Source organism: Saccostrea echinata, unplaced genomic scaffold (genome assembly GCF_033153115.1).
Source record: "Saccostrea echinata isolate AGI-Se365-2 ecotype Australia unplaced genomic scaffold, CSIRO_AGI_Sech_v1 ptg000015l, whole genome shotgun sequence".
Lineage (NCBI taxonomy): Eukaryota > Metazoa > Mollusca > Bivalvia > Ostreida > Ostreidae > Saccostrea > Saccostrea echinata.
The window spans coordinates 10,764,592-10,790,872 of NW_026889764.1; the positions used below are offsets into that span (position 1 = coordinate 10,764,592).

General features: G+C 33.1%; 2 long non-coding RNA genes and 1 pseudogene across 2 annotated transcripts; all 3 read left to right on the forward strand.

The window, feature by feature from the left end:
• The first annotated feature begins 223 nt into the window (after positions 1-223).
• Positions 224-20,346, forward strand: LOC133187511 (uncharacterized; annotated as a pseudogene).
• On the forward strand, positions 2,673-5,243 carry LOC133187513 (uncharacterized). The gene is made up of 3 exons (XR_009721204.1): positions 2,673-2,703; positions 4,047-4,257; positions 5,175-5,243. It is a non-coding gene; the product is annotated as an uncharacterized LOC133187513 (long non-coding RNA).
• On the forward strand, positions 5,273-7,843 carry LOC133187514 (uncharacterized). Its single transcript, XR_009721205.1, has 3 exons — positions 5,273-5,303; positions 6,645-6,855; positions 7,775-7,843. It is a non-coding gene; the product is annotated as an uncharacterized LOC133187514 (long non-coding RNA).
• Positions 20,347-26,281: the final 5,935 nt, after the last annotated feature.

Below are 26,281 nucleotides of genomic sequence, written 5' to 3' on the forward strand. Positions count from 1 at the left end.
TTAAATGTAACGTCAGGCGGATCGATACGTTTTTGACGCAAGTCATTGTGACGTAGGCAAACCAATTTATACGATCTAAAGTAAATTTTTTATCCAATCAAATGGAGTGTTACAATCAGAATTAAATTGTATTCATTTATTGAGTACATAACTTCCTTTCAATTTTAGACTCGGTATCAAATTATGTTCTTCTGTCTTATCATTTAGATAATTTTAGATTCAACATGGATCCTAGAAACAGTGCCCAAGATGTCGACCGATGTGACCTTTGCGAGGACGCTATAGTGCAGAAGCACTGTGATTTCTGTCGAGTCAACCTGTGCATCTCTTGTATAGGAAAACATATTTCTGATGACTATAATAAACATATTGTGGTCCCATTCCAACAAAGAAAATCAACCTTGATTTATCCTATGTGCACAACACATCAAACAAAAAATTGTAAATTTTTTTGTAAAGAATGCAACATTTCAGTTTGTTCTTTGTGTTCCATATTATCTGATACACATAAGGGGCATACCATTTCAACTCTTTCTGATATCTATAATGCAAAGAGGGAAGTAATTAGGGAAGATGCTGAAGAATTGAAAAACATAATTTCTCCAACATATGAAGAAGTAGCAACATACATAGAAACTCAGATAGCTATCCTAGATGGAGAATATAAAAAACTTTCAACAGCAGTCACAGAACATGGAGAAGACTGCCACAGAATAATCAATACCATTGTTGATAAAATGAAAGTAGAAATTGGAGAAATAAAAATCAAACATATGAGCATTCTAAAAAAACATTTGGATGAAATCAGAGAGGTACAATATCGGATTGAAGAAACGTTGCTTAACCTGAATAGAATTGAAGAATCAAATGAAGTGTCCAGGACCATACAATACAGCTCTGAAAACAAAGAATTCAGCAAACTTCCTCCCAAAGTTCAGGTATCTCTGCCAATGTTCAGTCCACTGACAATAGATACAGATCAGTTTTGCAAGTTATTTGGATGTCTTACAACATTATTCACCACAGTAAATAGCTACAAACTGAGAAAGCCAAAGACACAAACAGGAGAACTGCTGGAAGAAGCAGAACTCATCTCTATAATAAATACTGGGTATGAAAAACTCCTCGGTGTTACCTGTCTCAGTGAAGAAGAAATCTGGACAAGGGCATGTGAAGTAGGTGGGTACATACCTCTAATTATTTTTAGAATCGGTAGGAGAAGAAAGTAGTGCAGAAAAAATTACAAGTTCCTTAATTTGTAGACCTGAATAAAAAAAACTGTGATAAGGTATTAAATTGAGCCTCATACTTGTTGATAAGGAGTATGTTCCCTTGCAAAAAAGCTTGTCAGATGTAATTTATCAAGAAGATCAGCAGAATTATTTTATGTATTACAACACCAGTGAGAAGTCTTGAAATCCCCTACTTTCACTTTCATTTTCAGAGGTTAACGCAGACAGACGCATTTTGCCGGAAAACGAATCTGACATGCCACCTCGAGATTTTAACCAAGGAAAGACAACTTGATGTGCTTTGATTTGAGGGGTCACTCAATGCTGAACGAAAATTAGGGACATTGCTATGTGAAGAAACGTTAACATTGCCGCCTATGGGAAAACAATTAGTGGGCTGTACCCAATATGAGGAGCCTATTGGTAAGAGAAAATCCTCATAGATCATTACTTTGTTTTGAACTCATTGTTTACTATCATTTCCAATTGTTTAAATTTATGAAAGAAGCAAATTTGAATTTGTTTATACGTATTTTGAGACAAATCGATTTGTTAATACCCCCCCCCCCCCCCCAGGAACAGACAGCTTATGCTCATATCTCCCATTGTGTACAGATGTAGCATGTAAATTAAATGTATCGATTTTATACAATTTATTAATTCAGAGCCATTAATAGATATTTAGAAAAGGAACAATTATTTTAGAAGTACATCCACCACTATTGTTTATTTTCAATACACAAAATTTCACAAATGAGGTCGGAATCGGTAATCAGTGAAGTTCAAGGTCAAAGTGAAAGTAGAATGGCAGTAAGTTATCAAAACTGCTTAGTGCTACCTAGTGCAGAGTCTTGCAGTATGTAGGTGATATGCATTTGTCATTTTATGAAAGAGGTAAAGAAAAAAAAGGTTTCCATGCCTTATCACAATATTTGTAAATGAAAACTTTTATTTTCATGGAATAGAATTACATGTCAACGAGGACATACATGTGCATTCTTTCAAAGAAGTCGGTCAGGCTACAGTTGTGTAGAAGTTAAGCAGTGTGTGCGTGAACATGCACACTAACATTTTTTTTTAATTTTATTAACTGCATTACATGTATTTGTCTAATGTATAATTATTGTCAGTAAACATGCTTTTTACCTGTATTATTAATTTACATGTAATTTAACAATGCTGAGACTAATAAGTGCAAATTCATAATTTTCAATTGATATCAAATTATGGGCATAAAAGGATTATGGTAGGATTTGTTTGTTTGATGTCTGTCTGTGAATGTTTTAGGTGCTTTATGATGCTGATTTATTATTGCACCATTTTTAAAATTGATTTTTTTTAGGATCATGGTGATACAGGACAATGTCGAGGTTCATGCAGATGTGTTTAAAACTATCAGTCAGTAAAAACAAACTCAATTGAACACATCTTGAGTTCTTCACATGTAAAATGATGGCAGTACTTTTAATATGTAAGTTGAATTTTCTAAAGCTTCTTTGTGTGTGTATGTGTGTGTCTAGGGGGGGGGGGGGGGGGGTGTTAAAGCTTAGAAAATGTAGATTTTAAATATTTGAGCTATAAAAGTGACCATCAAACTAATCTGTACATGTATGCTATATATTTTACAGCTAATATATTTTAAAAAGAATTTCAAAACAATTACATTCATAGTGTTGTGTATGATAAAATATTAAGATTAACAAATATAAGAGTTGAAATTTCTTTAATATTTATCAGTCAGAATGAGCAACTTGTAAGGAAATTCAAAATTTTCAAAGTTCTCTTTCACTTTCCTACAAATTACAAAATGGTTACCATGGAAACAAAACATTTTCTGTAGACTATTTATTTGATCTGCTCATGCAAGTATTTTTATCATTTTATAGTTGTAATGAATATTTTAGTTTTAATTTCATGTTTAATTAAAAGTACGGGAAAAGTAACACTACATGTGTAATAAGCAATCCATTATTATGATGTCATTATGACATCATAGATGAGTGAACTTGCACTGGCGTAAAAATTGCTTTGAAACAGATGAATGTATACAAGAATATAAAGGCTTATAACTTTTTTATTGCTACACCAATTTTCCTTAATGATACATCAATGGACAGGAAATAATCAGTACTTTCTATTTTTACCACTTTCGGGGTATTTGTAAACTTAATTTTTTCTTAATCATGGAGAAACAATGAATGCAAGGGTGAGGGATGATAAAATTTTGTGCAAAAATGCATTGATTTTTTGAAATAAGAGAAATTGACCAATATGAGTTCTTGATTATGATTTTGCTTAATGTATTTAAAGTTTTGAAAGAGAATAAAAGTGGTATAAGTTTATTAATAAGCTAACCGATGACTTAAAATTTGGGTGCAGTTGTGGCTAGATGGAAGCATTTTAGAAGAATTTTGCATACAGAACTGTGCATGGTGTAAAATCTTTATTAATGATTGAATTTTCCTGAAATTTGGCATAATGTCACTACATAGTCTGTAGTATGACTTAGGATGTAAAATGTTGTAAAATCCAGAAAATACTTTTTCATATTGGGTACATACCTCTAATTATTTTTAGAATCGGTAGGAGAAGAAAGTAGTGCAGAAAAAATTACAAGTTCCTTAATTTGTAGACCTGAATAAAAAAAACTGTGATAAGGTATTAAATTGAGCCTCATACTTGTTGATAAGGAGTATGTTCCCTTGCAAAAAAGCTTGTCAGATGTAATTTATCAAGAAGATCAGCAGAATTATTTTATGTATTACAACACCAGTGAGAAGTCTTGAAATCCCCTACTTTCACTTTCATTTTCAGAGGTTAACGCAGACAGACGCATTTTGCCGGAAAACGAATCTGACATGCCACCTCGAGATTTTAACCAAGGAAAGACAACTTGATGTGCTTTGATTTGAGGGGTCACTCAATGCTGAACGAAAATTAGGGACATTGCTATGTGAAGAAACGTTAACATTGCCGCCTATGGGAAAACAATTAGTGGGCTGTACCCAATATGAGGAGCCTATTGGTAAGAGAAAATCCTCATAGATCATTACTTTGTTTTGAACTCATTGTTTACTATCATTTCCAATTGTTTAAATTTATGAAAGAAGCAAATTTGAATTTGTTTATACGTATTTTGAGACAAATCGATTTGTTAATACCCCCCCCCCCCCCAGGAACAGACAGCTTATGCTCATATCTCCCATTGTGTACAGATGTAGCATGTAAATTAAATGTATCGATTTTATACAATTTATTAATTCAGAGCCATTAATAGATATTTAGAAAAGGAACAATTATTTTAGAAGTACATCCACCACTATTGTTTATTTTCAATACACAAAATTTCACAAATGAGGTCGGAATCGGTAATCAGTGAAGTTCAAGGTCAAAGTGAAAGTAGAATGGCAGTAAGTTATCAAAACTGCTTAGTGCTACCTAGTGCAGAGTCTTGCAGTATGTAGGTGATATGCATTTGTCATTTTATGAAAGAGGTAAAGAAAAAAAAGGTTTCCATGCCTTATCACAATATTTGTAAATGAAAACTTTTATTTTCATGGAATAGAATTACATGTCAACGAGGACATACATGTGCATTCTTTCAAAGAAGTCGGTCAGGCTACAGTTGTGTAGAAGTTAAGCAGTGTGTGCGTGAACATGCACACTAACATTTTTTTTTAATTTTATTAACTGCATTACATGTATTTGTCTAATGTATAATTATTGTCAGTAAACATGCTTTTTACCTGTATTATTAATTTACATGTAATTTAACAATGCTGAGACTAATAAGTGCAAATTCATAATTTTCAATTGATATCAAATTATGGGCATAAAAGGATTATGGTAGGATTTGTTTGTTTGATGTCTGTCTGTGAATGTTTTAGGTGCTTTATGATGCTGATTTATTATTGCACCATTTTTAAAATTGATTTTTTTTAGGATCATGGTGATACAGGACAATGTCGAGGTTCATGCAGATGTGTTTAAAACTATCAGTCAGTAAAAACAAACTCAATTGAACACATCTTGAGTTCTTCACATGTAAAATGATGGCAGTACTTTTAATATGTAAGTTGAATTTTCTAAAGCTTCTTTGTGTGTGTATGTGTGTGTCTAGGGGGGGGGGGGGGGGTGTTAAAGCTTAGAAAATGTAGATTTTAAATATTTGAGCTATAAAAGTGACCATCAAACTAATCTGTACATGTATGCTATATATTTTACAGCTAATATATTTTAAAAAGAATTTCAAAACAATTACATTCATAGTGTTGTGTATGATAAAATATTAAGATTAACAAATATAAGAGTTGAAATTTCTTTAATATTTATCAGTCAGAATGAGCAACTTGTAAGGAAATTCAAAATTTTCAAAGTTCTCTTTCACTTTCCTACAAATTACAAAATGGTTACCATGGAAACAAAACATTTTCTGTAGACTATTTATTTGATCTGCTCATGCAAGTATTTTTATCATTTTATAGTTGTAATGAATATTTTAGTTTTAATTTCATGTTTAATTAAAAGTACGGGAAAAGTAACACTACATGTGTAATAAGCAATCCATTATTATGATGTCATTATGACATCATAGATGAGTGAACTTGCACTGGCGTAAAAATTGCTTTGAAACAGATGAATGTATACAAGAATATAAAGGCTTATAACTTTTTTATTGCTACACCAATTTTCCTTAATGATACATCAATGGACAGGAAATAATCAGTACTTTCTATTTTTACCACTTTCGGGGTATTTGTAAACTTAATTTTTTCTTAATCATGGAGAAACAATGAATGCAAGGGTGAGGGATGATAAAATTTTGTGCAAAAATGCATTGATTTTTTGAAATAAGAGAAATTGACCAATATGAGTTCTTGATTATGATTTTGCTTAATGTATTTAAAGTTTTGAAAGAGAATAAAAGTGGTATAAGTTTATTAATAAGCTAACCGATGACTTAAAATTTGGGTGCAGTTGTGGCTAGATGGAAGCATTTTAGAAGAATTTTGCATACAGAACTGTGCATGGTGTAAAATCTTTATTAATGATTGAATTTTCCTGAAATTTGGCATAATGTCACTACATAGTCTGTAGTATGACTTAGGATGTAAAATGTTGTAAAATCCAGAAAATACTTTTTCATATTGGGTACATACCTCTAATTATTTTTAGAATCGGTAGGAGAAGAAAGTAGTGCAGAAAAAATTACAAGTTCCTTAATTTGTAGACCTGAATAAAAAAAACTGTGATAAGGTATTAAATTGAGCCTCATACTTGTTGATAAGGAGTATGTTCCCTTGCAAAAAAGCTTGTCAGATGTAATTTATCAAGAAGATCAGCAGAATTATTTTATGTATTACAACACCAGTGAGAAGTCTTGAAATCCCCTACTTTCACTTTCATTTTCAGAGGTTAACGCAGACAGACGCATTTTGCCGGAAAACGAATCTGACATGCCACCTCGAGATTTTAACCAAGGAAAGACAACTTGATGTGCTTTGATTTGAGGGGTCACTCAATGCTGAACGAAAATTAGGGACATTGCTATGTGAAGAAACGTTAACATTGCCGCCTATGGGAAAACAATTAGTGGGCTGTACCCAATATGAGGAGCCTATTGGTAAGAGAAAATCCTCATAGATCATTACTTTGTTTTGAACTCATTGTTTACTATCATTTCCAATTGTTTAAATTTATGAAAGAAGCAAATTTGAATTTGTTTATACGTATTTTGAGACAAATCGATTTGTTAATACCCCCCCCCCCCCCCCAGGAACAGACAGCTTATGCTCATATCTCCCATTGTGTACAGATGTAGCATGTAAATTAAATGTATCGATTTTATACAATTTATTAATTCAGAGCCATTAATAGATATTTAGAAAAGGAACAATTATTTTAGAAGTACATCCACCACTATTGTTTATTTTCAATACACAAAATTTCACAAATGAGGTCGGAATCGGTAATCAGTGAAGTTCAAGGTCAAAGTGAAAGTAGAATGGCAGTAAGTTATCAAAACTGCTTAGTGCTACCTAGTGCAGAGTCTTGCAGTATGTAGGTGATATGCATTTGTCATTTTATGAAAGAGGTAAAGAAAAAAAAGGTTTCCATGCCTTATCACAATATTTGTAAATGAAAACTTTTATTTTCATGGAATAGAATTACATGTCAACGAGGACATACATGTGCATTCTTTCAAAGAAGTCGGTCAGGCTACAGTTGTGTAGAAGTTAAGCAGTGTGTGCGTGAACATGCACACTAACATTTTTTTTTAATTTTATTAACTGCATTACATGTATTTGTCTAATGTATAATTATTGTCAGTAAACATGCTTTTTACCTGTATTATTAATTTACATGTAATTTAACAATGCTGAGACTAATAAGTGCAAATTCATAATTTTCAATTGATATCAAATTATGGGCATAAAAGGATTATGGTAGGATTTGTTTGTTTGATGTCTGTCTGTGAATGTTTTAGGTGCTTTATGATGCTGATTTATTATTGCACCATTTTTAAAATTGATTTTTTTTAGGATCATGGTGATACAGGACAATGTCGAGGTTCATGCAGATGTGTTTAAAACTATCAGTCAGTAAAAACAAACTCAATTGAACACATCTTGAGTTCTTCACATGTAAAATGATGGCAGTACTTTTAATATGTAAGTTGAATTTTCTAAAGCTTCTTTGTGTGTGTATGTGTGTGTCTAGGGGGGGGGGGGGGGTGTTAAAGCTTAGAAAATGTAGATTTTAAATATTTGAGCTATAAAAGTGACCATCAAACTAATCTGTACATGTATGCTATATATTTTACAGCTAATATATTTTAAAAAGAATTTCAAAACAATTACATTCATAGTGTTGTGTATGATAAAATATTAAGATTAACAAATATAAGAGTTGAAATTTCTTTAATATTTATCAGTCAGAATGAGCAACTTGTAAGGAAATTCAAAATTTTCAAAGTTCTCTTTCACTTTCCTACAAATTACAAAATGGTTACCATGGAAACAAAACATTTTCTGTAGACTATTTATTTGATCTGCTCATGCAAGTATTTTTATCATTTTATAGTTGTAATGAATATTTTAGTTTTAATTTCATGTTTAATTAAAAGTACGGGAAAAGTAACACTACATGTGTAATAAGCAATCCATTATTATGATGTCATTATGACATCATAGATGAGTGAACTTGCACTGGCGTAAAAATTGCTTTGAAACAGATGAATGTATACAAGAATATAAAGGCTTATAACTTTTTTATTGCTACACCAATTTTCCTTAATGATACATCAATGGACAGGAAATAATCAGTACTTTCTATTTTTACCACTTTCGGGGTATTTGTAAACTTAATTTTTTCTTAATCATGGAGAAACAATGAATGCAAGGGTGAGGGATGATAAAATTTTGTGCAAAAATGCATTGATTTTTTGAAATAAGAGAAATTGACCAATATGAGTTCTTGATTATGATTTTGCTTAATGTATTTAAAGTTTTGAAAGAGAATAAAAGTGGTATAAGTTTATTAATAAGCTAACCGATGACTTAAAATTTGGGTGCAGTTGTGGCTAGATGGAAGCATTTTAGAAGAATTTTGCATACAGAACTGTGCATGGTGTAAAATCTTTATTAATGATTGAATTTTCCTGAAATTTGGCATAATGTCACTACATAGTCTGTAGTATGACTTAGGATGTAAAATGTTGTAAAATCCAGAAAATACTTTTTCATATTGGGTACATACCTCTAATTATTTTTAGAATCGGTAGGAGAAGAAAGTAGTGCAGAAAAAATTACAAGTTCCTTAATTTGTAGACCTGAATAAAAAAAACTGTGATAAGGTATTAAATTGAGCCTCATACTTGTTGATAAGGAGTATGTTCCCTTGCAAAAAAGCTTGTCAGATGTAATTTATCAAGAAGATCAGCAGAATTATTTTATGTATTACAACACCAGTGAGAAGTCTTGAAATCCCCTACTTTCACTTTCATTTTCAGAGGTTAACGCAGACAGACGCATTTTGCCGGAAAACGAATCTGACATGCCACCTCGAGATTTTAACCAAGGAAAGACAACTTGATGTGCTTTGATTTGAGGGGTCACTCAATGCTGAACGAAAATTAGGGACATTGCTATGTGAAGAAACGTTAACATTGCCGCCTATGGGAAAACAATTAGTGGGCTGTACCCAGGTGATATGAAATGTTTTAATATTCATGGCTCACTTATGAAGACAATCAAAACAAAATCAGGGGGATCACCAAATGATATAGCAGTGACGGGAGATGGAAATCTTGTGTTCTCAGATGGGAGGAATGGGACTGTGTATAAAGTGAAGAATGGACAGACAGAGGAGGTGATCAGACTACGGGGCTGGAACCTAACAATCTCTGTGTCAGCTCCTCTGGTGATCTCCTTGTTACCATGTTCAGTGATGATGAAACCCAGGCAAAAGTTGTCCGTTACTCAGGCTCCACAGAGAAACAAACAATCCAGTTTGATGATGAGGGTAAACCTCTGTATTCAGGAAAAAGCACAATTAAGTACCTCACTGAGAACAGAAACCTCGATATCTGTGTGGCCGACTATAAAGCTAATGCTGTAGTAGTGGTCAACCAGAATGGTAAACTCCGATTTAGATACACTGGTCATCCTTCAACAACTACTGACAAACCATTTAAACCTTATGGAATAACAACAGACAGTCAGAATCAGATCCTAACAGCAGACAGTGATAACCACTGTATCCACATCCTAGACCAAGGTGGACAGTTCCTCCGTTATATAGATAACTGTGATCTGAAGGATCCACATGCTATACATGTGGATAAAAGGAACAATTTGTTTATTGCAGAGTTTTATAGCGGTAATGTTAAGAAAATCAAATACATGTATATGAAGTGAAAAAATGAAATATCATTGAAAAAATACTATAGAATAGTATTTTCAACAAACCCTTATTACACTTCTTTCGATGGATACTGCTATCTTTACAATGAAATGCAATATTTGTAACTGAAAAAACTATTTGTCTAATACCATCAGAAATTCAAATAAAATACCAAGTTATATTGTATATATATAGATGTTTTCCTTCTTATATGTATTCAATACCGGATGTGCTGATTCATTAAATGAATTCGGTACTTGAGAAATACGGATATATATTTCATTGTTGTAGTATATTTAGAAATTTATCTCAAAATTAAGGATTATCTTCCTTATGCATAGCTCTGATCCCTCGACTTATTTGATTCCAGTCTTTAATTGGCACCCCCTTTTTCAGCTCTTCAAAGTTTGTTTGTTTTTTTTTAAATTAGATATTTCGGATTTCCAACGTTTCGGCATGAGCATCACTGAAGAGACATTATTTTTCAAAATGCGCATCTGGTGCATCAAAATTGGTACCATATAGGATTTACATGCAAAATATTTTAAATTGAGCTTCGTTACTGGAAGTTCGAACGCTAAGTAATCATCACAATGTCAGAGATGTAAAATAGGATCCGGTAGGCCTACCTGAGAATTTGATACATGCTTAGTAAAATCGAAAAGAATCAATGCATTCTAAATATTGCTAAATCACAATTTTCGGGGGGGGGGGGGGTAATTTTCTTTGGGTTTTTTTTTGTGCTTTAAAGAGACCTATGAATTGTTGTCCTCCACGAAATGCTATAATTACAAAGTACAGTATCAAATATGTCTAGCCATGAAAATAAATCCCTTCCAATCATTTCTTCATCAACCACAAAAAGGTGACCTCACGAGAACAAGTGATTTTACAGTGTAAGCGTATGGAGAAGGCAATCCTTCGCTTACACTTTGACCCCATTCCAAACTTAGGCAATACGTATCCAGGTGTTGATTTTCTTGAAATTATACAGGTGTCACTATATTAATAAATTCTGCTGTATACTAGTATTCTAATCATATTTAAATTTTAATGAATTTAAAATTTCTGGAACTTTACATATAAAGATTTTTTTTTCCTCATGAAAAAAATCAGTCCCATTCAAGTGCAGATGTACCCGAATTGGGAGATAATTCAGAAATTATTATGCCTCAGCTGTTTCGGGAACCTCAACTGAAATGCTCTTATGACACCTGCGACTTCTAACTTGCTCCTTATACATGTAACACTATTTATCCTTCCTCTAGAGTACCCGTGATTCTCTAAACATTTACTCTCTCTCTCTCTTCTCTCTCTCTCTCTCTCTCTCTCTCTCTCTCTCTCTCTCTCTCTCTCTCTCTCTCTCTCTCTCTCTCTCTCTGCATTTTTATGTCCCCGTAATCGAAGATTCGGGGGCAATGCCGCATGTAGTTTTTGTCTGTCCATCTGTCTGTTTATTTGTCAGCAAAAACTTTAACCATGCCCATAACTTTTGATTGGGTGGAGCTACACTTTTCTTATTCACATTTATATCCCTTTTGACAAGACCTTTCTTTGGTACCAACATATTTTAACTCTTGACCTTTGACCCAATTTTGCAAAATTTTACCAGACTTTAACCTTGGCTATAACGTTTGAATGATTGGTGCTAGAGCTTTCATGATTAACATCTGTATTCCTTGTAATAAGACCTTTCCCTTGGTACCTTTTGACCTCGAACTTTGAATTTGACCTACTGTTGGGAAACTTTAACCTTGGCCATAAGTTTTAAGCAGTGGAAGGGATTACCTATTAAACATGTGTATTCCTTGTCATAAAAGCGTTCCTTGGGTACCAACAATTTTTGCCCTTTGACCTTGACCTTAGAGTTTGACCTACTTATGAAAAACTTTGGTCGTAATTTTGAACGGTTGGTGTTGGGGTTTTCATATTTCACATGTGTATTCCTTTTGACAAGCCCTTACTTTGGGACTATACAATGTTGACCATTTGACCTTGACTTTGGAGTTTGACCTACTTTTGAAAACTTGAACCTTAACTTTGGAACAGTTGGTACTAGGGCTTTCATATTTCACAGGTTTATTTCTTGTGCCAAGACCTGTCTTTGAGTACTTTAATTGAAGTTTGACTTGAAAAAACTACAATCCTTGCTATGAGCTGCCATATTGGGGCATCAGTGTTTCACAAACACGACTTGTTATCTGTAAAACTAAATCCCTTACCTACACTTATAATCTTAAAAACTGACTCTCTTTTTATATAGCCATCTTGTTACCAGGCCAGCTTTAGTATAAATATTATAATACATGTACATGTAATCAAGGTCATTTTCATATTCATGATAAAACTTTAGTTTAATTTATTTTTATCTGACGGCGATATGTATCTACCTAAGCTTAGCACTCAGGCCATTGAACATTGAGGGTCCTTTATCATGCCAACGTCTACCATGACATGGAACCTTTGTTTCTAAGGTCTCATCCAAAAGACCTGTTACTTTCACTTCTAAAGTCGGGTGCTTGGCAAAGGAACAGAAATATCTATGTTTGCATCTTGGGTTTGACGGAGCGCTGGGAACGAGAATCGAACCCGGGCATCCCGATCACGAAAGTCCTACCACAAGGCTACCATGGTCAGTTCCAAAAACACTGAAAACTTCTTTTAACGTTGTCAGAAATATCCATTGCAGTTGACTGTGGCAGTTCATATAGAACATAACAGAGTTCACATAACATATATCATCTGGCACAGCTTAGAACACCTAACAGTTGACTAAGGAAACCTGGTATAGTTCACATAATTTCAGAATTATCAAAGAAGTCTGGTATCTCCAGAAATCATCGGGAATTGTCTGTCTAAGAAAGCATTATTTTTGTAACAGGAAAGGGGGAAAATGTGACGGACAAGATCAGGATTCGAACCTGAGCTACCTGAATCTCTAGTCTGGTGCTCTACTAACTGAGCTATCTGGCCACCAGCAATTGAGCCCATCTGACCTCCACAATATTTATATATTTTTTTTAATGATGTTATATGTATGCAATGCAACAAATACTGGCTAACAGGTTAACTAATATCGTGCCATTACTTCTTTAGCGATATGTAAAATGAAATGTTGGATCTATTGAAGTAGTTTGGGCTACATGTATATGCAACATGGATATCAGCCTGGGTAGCTCAGTATTTAAAGCACCTAACTAGTGATATCGATACCTAGGCCCCAGGCTTGATTCCCAATCCAGTCATACCGTATAACGGGTATTTTCTGCGGTTGGAAATTTTTGCGATTTAACCCCTAAAAGATAGCAAATTAATTTCTGCGTTTTCAATTTCTGCGGTTGCATTATACCGCAAAAAATTATTCACTTGGTATGATCACCGAACTCTAGGAATTTCAGATAGCTGTCATGTTTCGTTTTATACATTTATTGAGACAAATTGATCAAAGGTGCATGAGAACTGGTATTAAGCTTAATTTAACTACTATCTTTTAGTTAGTCTTTGTAAAATTATGTCGAGTCCCAATTGAAATGAATTATTGCCGTATCAGTCCACCCAAACAACAATAAAAAAAAAATCTTTATTCTACATTGTAACAAACGTTTCATGCGATCTATTAAAATATTTAAATATATCATTAGATAATTAATGCATCCAAGCCATATTCTAAAAATACACTTATAGTTAATTGCCATCAAAATTAACCCTGGTGTTTATATTTTAGGCTCAATCAAACAGTTGCATAATCAAGTAACCTAAAAGTTGACCGTATACAATCACAGGTGTCATGTGCAATGAGGCGTAACTAATCCTGTCAGTCGTCTGCATTGTGTGAAATGCACGAGGCAATCAAGCCACATTGTGTATACAAGCAGTAATTATGGTCTCAAGATAAAACACAAGATTGAAAAAAGTGTTAAAGAAAGAAGGAAAAGCTACTATGTGTTGTTTGCAGCTATCGGAGTTCGGACTAATAATTGCGAAATCTCTTTTAATCATTTACATGTACATGTCTATCCGTATAAAATAAATAGGTACAAGAAAAGATGTTTTTGTATAAACTTATTAAACTGATATTATTTACAGGAACGTTTTGATTCAATATGTTTTGGACAAATCCTGACATCTAAAATCTTCGAATTTCGATGACACCCGAATTTTCTCGCTAACGAGGACCTGTCCACTCATGAGTGTGCGGACGCATCGTTTTTAAGAACCTTGCGTTCCAAATAATTTTGCTGCATGCGTCCAGTACGCAGGTTCTTGCGTTAATGAGATTCCTGTGACATGCGCACCACTTATCATACTTTTATGTATAAAATATATATCTGAAGAAATATTGTAAAATATTTTGCGATTGTATTTTTTGCGAATTTGTGCTATCCGCAAAATTCCGCAAAAATTGGACAACCGCAGAAAATACCCGTTATACGGTATTCCTCATTTCCTACTACATTACTTATTAGAGGGTTAATTGTATTCTTAATAAAATTAATAGTACTCACTGTAATTGTTGCATCTAATAATATACAACACAACACATAGATGTTGTTTAAAGATCTGCACAGAGGACGGCAACAAAATTTATTTTTCACACTCTAGTGAGTCGTATTAATTCAGTTTTAATTACATTTCATAACAAAGCATACAATGTTCTTCAGAATTAAGTTCTCATTTTATAATACATCTGGATATTGTAATAACAACTTTTCTTTCTTTACATTTTGTAGAATCGCTCCTATACATAAAATTCATCTGTACCTTTAAAAAAAAAACTTTAAGTGTTTCACAACTGAATTTTCCTGCAAAATTACGCTAACCTTAGATTCTTGACAAGAACGCAAATGTACATACACAATGATTCCTTTATTTAAATTAAATGAATACTCATATTCATTCTATTTGTTGGTGAGTAAAACTTTATGAAATATTCCTTTTGTGTTTATAAAAGGATTATGAACCCTGATTTTAAAAAAATGGGTGGTTTTTTTTAATTCACGCAAATGTAAAATATGTAAAAATAAATGAAAGAATTTTCACAATCGTAAAATTCTTTCCTTGCATCTTATAAACCATGAACAAATTGACAAATGACACACAGGATTTATTTTTAAAAAATCAAGCTGTGAAGATTTCAAAAGGAAGCACGCTAATGTCAATGATATTTTCAGATTCAACAAATGAAAGTTTGAAATGTACAAAAAAATGTACATAAAGCATTTCATGGATTTAATCGGTCACATCACTCAATAAAAACAAAGAGTTTTTATATATTTAGTAATTTATTTAATAACTAAAATTGCAATATACACGTACATAAACTACTTGATAAGGCTCAAATACACTGCTTAACAATTCCATCCAAAACATTCTCTGTGTACTGGCTTTCTTACTGCATTCTACACGTAATAAATGAAGAATTAACAAAACTTTTTCATGTGTGTCTACATTGCCTGAAATATGTATGCTATGTGTAATGACACTGAAATATAATACAAGAGTGTTATGATAAAAGCTGGAAACGTAGCAGATGTAGAAGGTCAACATTTATTTTCTTTGGCATGGATTCATTTTAGAAATGACTAACTTCATTTTGAATACAGTAAGAAAAGAAATTTACATTTACAAAACGATTATAATGACCAAATACGAGAAAAAGAAATTTGTTTAAAATGGAAAGGGGGAGGGGGGTTTCAAATGAACATAATATGGCACATTGATCATAATAGGTTAAATAGCACATACGTTTACAACTAGTATAGAAATCTACTGTTCAAACCTTCTTTATGACAAACGTAACACCATCAAACATTTACACTATGTGAAAAAGTATATACAATGGGTGTACCCTTTAAAACTGAATTTTTACTGGTTTATGTAGCTGTATAGAAGAAATGCTATAATGTGAGAATAAAACCACAATGTTTAAATAAACTAAATCTGAATACAGTACACAATTAAAGAGTAACTTCCTCTTTGCTTTTCCTAGTTCCTACTGCATATGGAAAAGCTGATAGTTTAATGCACTGGCTTTCACTTTGTTCCTTGTAAGATTATTCTATCCTGAAAGGCAAACTTCACTTTCATTCTGTATTATGCACTCACTTCCCCTTTGCTCTTCATGTATTTGTTGAATTCCTCCAATACAATTTCTACTTCCTTCCTGTCTTGTGTAGTAGCTTCCTCCTTCTCCTTCCTGATCATCATCATACACTCACGCAGTTCAGCATGTTTGTGCCGGTACTCAAAGTAATCAGAATTTTTCACAAGGAGTTTCAAAAGTATGAGAATTGAAGATCGAAGCTGCAATGACAAAAGAGATGCATCCATTACTTATCTAGTGACACTAGTAAAAATATCACCAGCTATGTGCCCTCGGCGAGCATTCATGTCTTATAGACATATTATAGAATCTTACTCTTACGCTACATCTAAATAGTTTCAAAGAGTGTTAGTAACGTCATTCCGTATAATTCGTTCATTGAAAAATAGCCATGCTTGGACAGAGTATTAATTGTTATTAAACATTCCTGCCACAGTCGAAATACTAAGTATTCCTTCATCTACAATTGAATCAAACTTCTTGCAATAGAAATAGATAATAAATTATTAAGAAATAAATACTATTTCTTCAATCAAGAAAAGTTTTATCAATAATGAATTCCTTTATAATTTCTCCAGCTGTATAATTCTGCTTTAAATTAATTTGCTTTGCATTCTCTACATAATGCATGTATCTGTTCTTCGAGACCTGTATTTGTACTTAAATTACTATTATTCTAACCATTTCGATTAATTCACATTCATTTTGCACAATCATTGCTGTTTTTGAAGACAATACGATATTTAGCCACTTGAGGGGTACAGTATTCACCAAACCCAAGGACGAGGTGAATATTGTACTTCAAGGGTGGCTAAGTCAGCGTATTGACAGAAAAGAAGAATAAATGTTTTATTATATGATCAATTAATAAATGATACAAACTCATTTAGCAAGCCACGTCATCTTTCTTTGTAACATTTGCTTGAAACCTAGCCAAACACAGGTTAGAATAAACATTACAAGTTTATTGATTTGGAATTTTCTTTATCTATATTTGACATGTTTGGTGCGAGGTAGAAAAATTAATGTCAGGAACATAGAGAAACATAACATTGATTTTTCAAAAGGGGAGGGGGCATTATAAAGAAAAATGACAACTTAACTGAAAAAATCTTTGACAGTCCCCAAAAAAGAGGCGAATTCTCCAAACTTCATTTGGGGGGAGGGGGCAACTTGATTTTCAATTAACATTTTTAAACTTAAAGTTGGGGATAACCCTCCCCCCCCCCCCCCCAATTCTAAGTGCTTAAATAACTTGTTAACCTGAGTGGAACGTTCAGAACTAATTGTTTCGATTTGGAATCTCTCAATCTATTTTTAGTTAAATGTAGAAGAAATAAACCCTTATAATTCTGTTTACCTGCAGGTCATGACGCAGTTATATCAACAATATAATAAACATCATTGTGACATAACCCGGCTAGTTTTCCTTTGAAGTCAGCCGTACAATAACTGCGATACAAAACACTTTTAGTGGGCGTTTCTTATGCAAATAAGCAGAAACTGTACTGTATCTGCAAAATATCAACGATACAGTACGGTTTATTTTTAGCGATGACGGAAAACTGAATCCGTATCTTAATGATATAGACATAGGAATCAATCAAATTGCATGATAGCGCTGTTAGTATTTATTCAAAATTTGAGATGAATTAAGAATAGAATTTTACATCGTAAAGTTACCAGTGGCGGATTCAAAAATTTTAGAAAGGAGGGAGTGGGGGCAGTGCACAAATGGTTTTCTTCGAAAACTGGAAAATCGGTGGTTTTGTGGGGGTAGATTCATAATAAGGCCAGACACTATATGTGCGTAATTGTTGCAAACATAATTTACAAAAGCCAAAAATGAAAAAAAAAAAAAAAACTCGAAAGGGGGGGGGGGAGAGAGAGAAAACCGACGCGAGCGAGTGAGTGCTGGATCTGCCTTTGGTTCATCTACATTTTGTTTCAAACATAATGGTAATATGCCCTCTTTCTTACATCTGTTTATTTCAATTTGGAGTCAAGAATTTTGTATACGCATGTATGACGACCGTTCGATGACATTGTCGGACATTTCTCTCAGAATACAACCTTCCCGAAACATTTTTGCTTCAAATACATTCCCATATCTGATTTATATGTATCAAAATGTTTCGCACTAAATTCGAATTCGTAGCTTAGATAAAAAAAAGTCAGCAAGAGCTAAATAGAAAGGAAACAAAACCTACGCAATCAAAAATAAATTAAATTTTGGGAAAACACATTATATAATGCATCTCAGAATTATTATTATTTAATTTGATAGATACCTGCACGTCCACCTCACTCGGCATTTCAGTTGCGATTGCATTTTTTTTTTGTTTAAGTAGTGAATGATATTTATTCATTTACTGAGTTCAAAAGATACTTCCATTTTAAAACTCATTTACGAATTATACTCTCCTGTAATACTGGTATATCATTTATATTTTAGATTCAACATGGATCCCAGCAACAGTGCCCAAGATGTCGTCCGATGTAACCCTTGTGAGGATGCTATAGTGCAGATGTACTGTGATTTCTGTCATGTCAACCTGTGCATTCCTTGTATAGGAAAGCATATTTCTGATGACTATGACAAACATAAAGTGATCCCATTCCAGCAGAGGAAATCAACCTTGATTTATCCTAAGTGCACAAAGCATCAAACAAAAAACTGTAAATTTTATTGTAAAGAATGCAAAATTTCTATATGTTTTTTGTCTTTTATAATATCTGATACACACAAGGGACATACCATTTCAATTCTCTTTTATATCTATAAGGCAAAAAGAGAAGTCATTAGAGAAGATACTGATGAACTGGAAAACATAATTTCTTCAACATATAAAGAAGTAGCAACATACATAGAAACTCAGATAGCTAACCTGGATGGAGAATATGAAAAACGTACAACAACAGTAACAGAACATGGGGAAGACTGCCAGAGAATAATCAATACCATTGTTGATAAAATGAAAGTAGAAATTGGAGAAATAAAAACATATGAGCATTCTGAAGAAACATCTGGATGAAATCAATGAGATGCAACATCGGATTGAAGAAACGTTGCTTAACCTGAATAGAATTGAAGAATCAAATGAAGCGTCCAGGACCATGAAATACAGCTCTGAAAACAAAGAATTCAGCAAACTTCCTCCTAAAGTTTAAGTATCTCTTCCAATGTTCAGTCCAAAGACAATAGATACAGATCAGTTTTGCAAGTTATTTGGATCTCTTACACCATTATCCATCACAGTAGAAGAAAATGGCTACGAACTAAGGATACCAAAGACACTGACCGGAGAACTGCTGGAGGAAGCAGAACTCATCACTACAATAAATACCGGTTGTGAAAATCTCTTCGGTGTTAGCTATCTTGAAGAAGAAATCTGGACAAGGGCGAGTAAAGTCAGTGATATGAAATCCTTTAATATTCAAGGCTCACTTATCAAAACATTTGAAACAAAATCTGGGGGAATGCAAAATGATATAGTAGTGACAGGTGATGGGGATCTCATGTACTCAGATGGGAAAAATGGGATTGTGAATAAGATGAAGAATGGAAAGACAGAGGAGGTGATCATATTACAGAGCTGGACTCCTAACAATCTCTGTGTCACCTCCTGTGGTGATCTCCTGGTAACCATGTACAGTGAAAATAAAACACGGTCCAAAGTTGTCTGTTACTCAAGCTACATAGAGAAACAAACAATCCAGTTTGATAATGAGGGTAAACCTCTATATTCAAGAAATGGCAAAATTAAGTACATCAGTGAGAACAAAAACCTTGATATCTGCGTGGCTGACTTTGGAGCTGTTGCTGTAGTAGTGGTCAACCAAGCTGGAAAACTCCTATTTAGATACACTGGTCATCCTTCTAATACAAAGAACAAATCATTTGAACCTTTCGGGATAATAACTGACAGTCACAGTCAGATCCTGACTGCAGACAGTAATAACCACACATCTTAGACCAGGATGGAGTGTTCCTCCATTATATAGACAACTGTGATCTGAAGGGTCCATATGGTTTATATATAGATAAAAGTGACAGTCTGTATATATGTTGCAGAATATCATAGCGGGAATGTTAAGAAAATAAAATATATGAAGTGAAGAAAAAATGAAATTAAAATGGTACAGGTATTTTCAACAAACCATTATTACACATCTTTCGATAGTCACTGATCTCTTTACAATGAAATCCAATATTTCTAACCGAAAAAATAATTTGTATAATACCATTAGAAATTTAAATGAAATGCTGACTTGTATTGAGCATGTTCTCCTTCTTTAATGTATGATTGCCGGCTTAGCTGATTCATTAAATGCAAAATATTTTAAACTGAGCTAAATTACTGGAAAACCAAACCCTAGGAAATCATCACAATCCCCTCCAATCAGTATTTTTTCATAACACTAGAATTATAAAATCTTCCCCACGAGTATTAAGTGATTATACAGTATAAGCATTTGGAGAAGGCAAATCTTCTACACGATGTGCCAATTCCAAATTAGCCAAAAATTAACCAGGTGTTGAATTTCTTGAAATTATGCAGGTCTCACTACAGTATTAAATTACTCCATATACTTGTATTCTTATCATACTAAAATTCTAATAAATTTGATACACTCTGTAAATTTTCATTCTATATATATTTTAAGTCCCAATCAAGCGCAGAAATGCCCTAATTGGGAGATTCCGGATATATTTTACCACGGCATTCACGGGATCCTCAACTGAAATACTGTTACAGTAAAATTTTCCGAATCCGAATGTTGTGCATTCCGGCATTTTGTTCAGTGCGGCGTAATATTTTAGTCCCTTGAATTCTCTTTATAATTTATGTTTAGTAACTGTTGTGCATTCCGGATCTTGCCTATTATGCATCTAAACCGGCCGCTATTTAAAGAACTGACTGCTCATAATTAGTGCAAATTATTTCCTCTAACCCGGCCACTTATTTTTACCTGTGCCCGCTGGTTAGTATAGAGGTATCGCGCGAATTAATTATTGTCCCATTAAAGATCTATCCAGTATCGACAGTTTTAATTTTAACAAATGTGATAAATAATTAGATTTTTCCGAATTCAACGCCTCAGCCGGCTGGTGAGATAGTAACGAAACGCGTTTTAACATTGGTTACTTCAAAATACGATAACGTTTTAGAATGTGTTCTAAAAAATTAAACAATTTGCGAATTTGAATGCCAAAAAGCCTATTATAATCTGTTATTGAATTAAAAACTTTGACGGAAATAAAAATATTCAAGAACATAGTGTTTGAATTTAAACATAGTTCAAAACAAACGAAAATTGACGAATTTTTTAAGAAGTGAAACGTAATAGATGACACATATGACCAAGTATTTTTTTACCACTCTTGTAAAATAAAGAGTGTGTTTGTTTGTTTGTTTTTTTGTTGTTTTTTTTTTACTTTAAGCTATCATCAAGAAATAATCAGCTGGCTTTACAGGTTATTGCCAAATACATTGTACATAATCAGTGCAAAGGCATTACGCATTGCTTCAACGGTTCAATATTCTCCAATCCGAATGTTGTCTAATCCGGACAAAAATTTCGGAACCACCGGTCGCCGTATAAGACAAGTTTTACTGTATAAGACTTGCATCCGTTAATTTTGTTTGTTATAACACTACTTTTTAAAATCTTCCTCTAGAGTGTCTGTGATTCTATATATATTTACTCTCCCTGTGCATTCTTGTCTGTAAAATTGAACATCTTTTACCTTATAATTCTTCACAAACTGATAATCCTCTTAAACAGCCATCTTGTTGCCAAGCCAGGTTTTAGTATCAGTATTTATAGAAATCAACTTCATTTGCATCTTCATGGTAAAACATTCGTTTTATTTATTTATTTTTATCTGACGGCGATTTGTGTTATAAAAGTCTGCATTCTTTGTCGATGGCAACAATGATTATGACATTGTGTTGGCATCGATATAAACCATTAGTGTTGATTGACATATATATATATTGCCGCTGACATTGATGATTATGATTATGTGTCGGCATCAATATCAACAATTAATGTTGAATGACATACCCCTGTACAAGCGTATATATGTTGTCGCTAACGACAACAGTCTTTATAATACGTATTAATAGACTGGACTGACATAAGCCAAAATACTTAAAATGCCTTTTAATTTTGACAGAAAATACCCATTATAGTTGACTGTGGCAGTTCATATACGAGGGTTGTCCGTAAAGTTCGTGGACAAGCTAAAATTTAAATAAAAGTTGCGTCATAGATATTTATTATTAGCATATTTATAATCCTTTACTATATGTGAATTACAAAATGAAAAATTTTATTCAATTTTAAGTGCATGATTACAATTATGACTTCATTATTAGACTTGGGATGGTGACCCGGAGCACAACAAAGTTTCAATTAAAAAGTTATTTATCACTTTATAAATACATTTCATTTATATTCTGTAAAATTCCGCGGAAATTTGGATTGTTTTTACATTATAAGGTTGACAAAAGATATAACGTCAAACCTGTAAAATTTGAACGTTCAAAGTTTCGAAATGGCAGAGAAATCGAGGTCAGAGTTTATTAAGACAGGATCGTCATTGTTCGAAAAAGGGACGTTTTCAAAAAAGGTGGAGCAGAGAGTAGTGATAAAATTTTGTGTAGACATCGAAAAAACACCAATAGAGACCCATAAATTCCTTAAACAGTCGGGAAATCATAGTATAGTAATCTATTCTTTAGTGTTTAAGTGGCACAGGAGATTTTCGGACGGAAGAGACAGTTTACTAGATGACATGCGTGAAGGAAAACCATCTTTTCGAGATTGTAGTGCTGTAAAAAATGAAGTTCTTAACGTGACTTTGCCGTATTTCCGCACATGAAGTCTTTTTACGCGGACAGAGATTTGATGATTTGCAGGATCTACAATAGGAAGTGTGTTAAATATTATTTCACGTATGAAACCAGAACAGTTTGTGCACATTTTTGATAACTGGTTGAAGCGACATAAGAAATGTGTTGAGTTATACGGTGACTACGTTAACAAAACTTAAATGTTTTTAGCTTTTGACGTAGAGTAACGTCAAGGATTTTTGTTTTAATGCTCAGGGTATGAATGTGTATCTTTTTTGTATCTGATAAATTTTAACTATTTGTGCCTTGTTTGTGATTAAAACCTGCACATTAATAAACTGAAACATGAATTTAATGAAAATAATAATTTCAAATATTTTATCAATGTTTGTCAGTAATTATCATTGTTGTCCACGAACTTTACGGACAACCCTCGTATGTATAGAACATAACAGAGTGTAAAACATATATCATCTGACATGGCTTAGAACACCTAACAATTGACTAAGGAAACCTGGCATAGCTCACGTTATCTGAGAATTATCCAAGACGCCTGGTATCTCCAGAAATCATTGAGATTTGTCAAAGAAACATTAACTTTATAACAGGAAAGGAATGTGACGGACCAGACCGGGTTGAAATCCGGCCCCCCTGAATCTCAGTAAAGTACTCTACCAACTGAGCTACCTGACCATCAGCGATCGAACTCATCTGACCGCCACAATCCTCTCTACTTAAAGGTCTTTGCCCCCGAAGACACCAGCCCTGGTTCCTCCTTGGCATGTCTTTAACCTGTCCTAAAGGAGATAAATGCATCAGACCAGACCTGATTTTTTGTACTCGGGCCCCCAGAATCTCCAGTCAGGTATTCTACTAACTGAGCTATCTGACCACTGGCGATGTAACCTGTCTGAACGCCAATTTTTTTATCTTCTTTTAAATATGTAATAGATGTTACGCTGTGCAATAAATGCTGGCCAAAAAGTTTAATTACTAAAATTATGACAGCACTTCCCTTAGGCTAGCAATATGCAAAATGAAATTTTGGATGAATTGTTGTAGTTTAGGCTACATATATCTGATTATTGCACATCTACAGACCCCCCTCCCACCCAAACCATAGCAAAAGATAAAATAGCTACTGTGTAAAATGTATGAGGAGCTCTTGGGACCAGGTTTTTGTAAAATTAAAAAAAAAGTCCTCTTCGTCTCCCATTTCACCCTGAGGTTGAAATTGAATGTTCCGAAACCTTATTGCACATCTGCAAGACACCCCCTTATCATCTTGCAAAAGACGAAATGGCTACTGATTAAAATATAAGAGGAGTTTTGTTAACCAGAATTTGGTAAAATAAGAAACGTCCTTTCCGACCACCATTATATATTTTGCCCTGAGGATGAAAATGAAAATCCCTAAACCTTTTGCATATATACAGGACACCACCAACCATCTTGTAATAGATGATTTATTTCCAGAGAAGCTTCACTTGAAAAATAAAATTTCTTGCTTTTATTCTTATATTGCTGAAATCCATGTTAAAGGTCTTCATCAAAAGAGTGAATTCATATTCTCGCGATTTAACGCCTGGGACTGCTTTCTCTCGTAAATGTTTGAATCTACAGAAGGCCCTAATGTGTGAATACACACTGTACAACTGGGTGTATTCAAAAAAATGACCAAACCCATATTTATCAACCCACACTAAAAATTCAGGCAATGAAAATAGATTTCTATGTGTCAGCATATGTCTTTAGATAGTGTCTAAATACTTGCCAAATATCTCGTTGATATCTCAATTAGCAAAAAAGTTATGCCCAGAAATGATGCTAAAATTGTCAGGAGTGCAACACCTTTTTGTGACATTTTGAAATTTCAATATTTTTTGGAGATCTGTGCAATAAAAAATAATGCTTCATGTTGAAAATAAAGACTTTCCTGACAATATTCAAAGTATTGAGCTTTAAATGTGGACTGTCATAACTTTTGTTTAATCAAGTTGTGGTCATGGCTGATGTTTAAAAAAATGTTATACCATGTCAGGAGTGCAACAGAAAAAATGTAGTGTTGCAAAAAAAAATCAATTATAAAATTCTGATAGAAAATTAAGACAAAAAAGAATTTTGTAAGTGTAAAATAATAACTGATATACATTTTAAAACTTAAAAATGTTATATAAATCAAAAACAGCATTAATGAGTGTCAAGTATATGTGCATACCCAAAAATGTCAGGAGTGCAACATTTGATGTTTTGCTCCCAAGCATGAAAAAACTATTATCATTATATGATTTTCTGATTTTTATTTTGAAAAATAAAGACACAAAGAACATTTTTATCAAATAGATTTATCAATTACAGGATCTGTCTGTGCTTCAGATCCATATTTCTATGGTCAGGAGTGCAACACATTTTTTTAAAGATTCAAGTTGTGTGACGAAAAGACTTCTATTCATGCTTAGAAGTATTCATTAATTAATAATGATCTTTTGTATAATTTAATGCTAAATTATTGACAGTTTTATTATTAAAATTCTTCCTTTTTCAATTTTATCCATTCAGATTTGTTTTAATCTTTCTTGTGATTTTTTTAATGAACGTTAAAAATAAACACACTAAAACATTGTCATAAAATTCAAGTAATTCCTCCTCAACTTCACTGAAACAACAGAAGTATATCTTGTGTAATTTTCACTTCACAATTCTACTTTAAAGGCCCCAATGCTTTTGGTCAGGAGTGCAACAAATATGTTAAAATTATAAATCATCAAATAAGAATAAAAATAACGAAAAAATGATGAGTAGAATTTTTCTGGTGGGTTACTGTGATTGTCTTCTAAAGGAAAATATGCTTTAAAATATATTTTATCTTCTAAATATACATTTAAGCTAGTTTTTTGGCATAAAATGGGGTATAACTCCAGATAAAATGCGAATTTTAAATACTTTCATCTGTTTTAATTATGAAGTATTGGACTATAAGTATTGCACAATTTCATTACCACTTGATGTTTCCAACACTTTATGAATTTTTGTGTTCTATGGTTTTAATTTTAAACTTTACTGCAGTCAGGAGTGCAACAGAACTGCTTCATAATTACCGATGCTTTTTAACTATCTTTACTAAAAAATAAGTTGAAAAAAACTGCTTGATACTTTTTTGATGTTCAAAACACTATGTC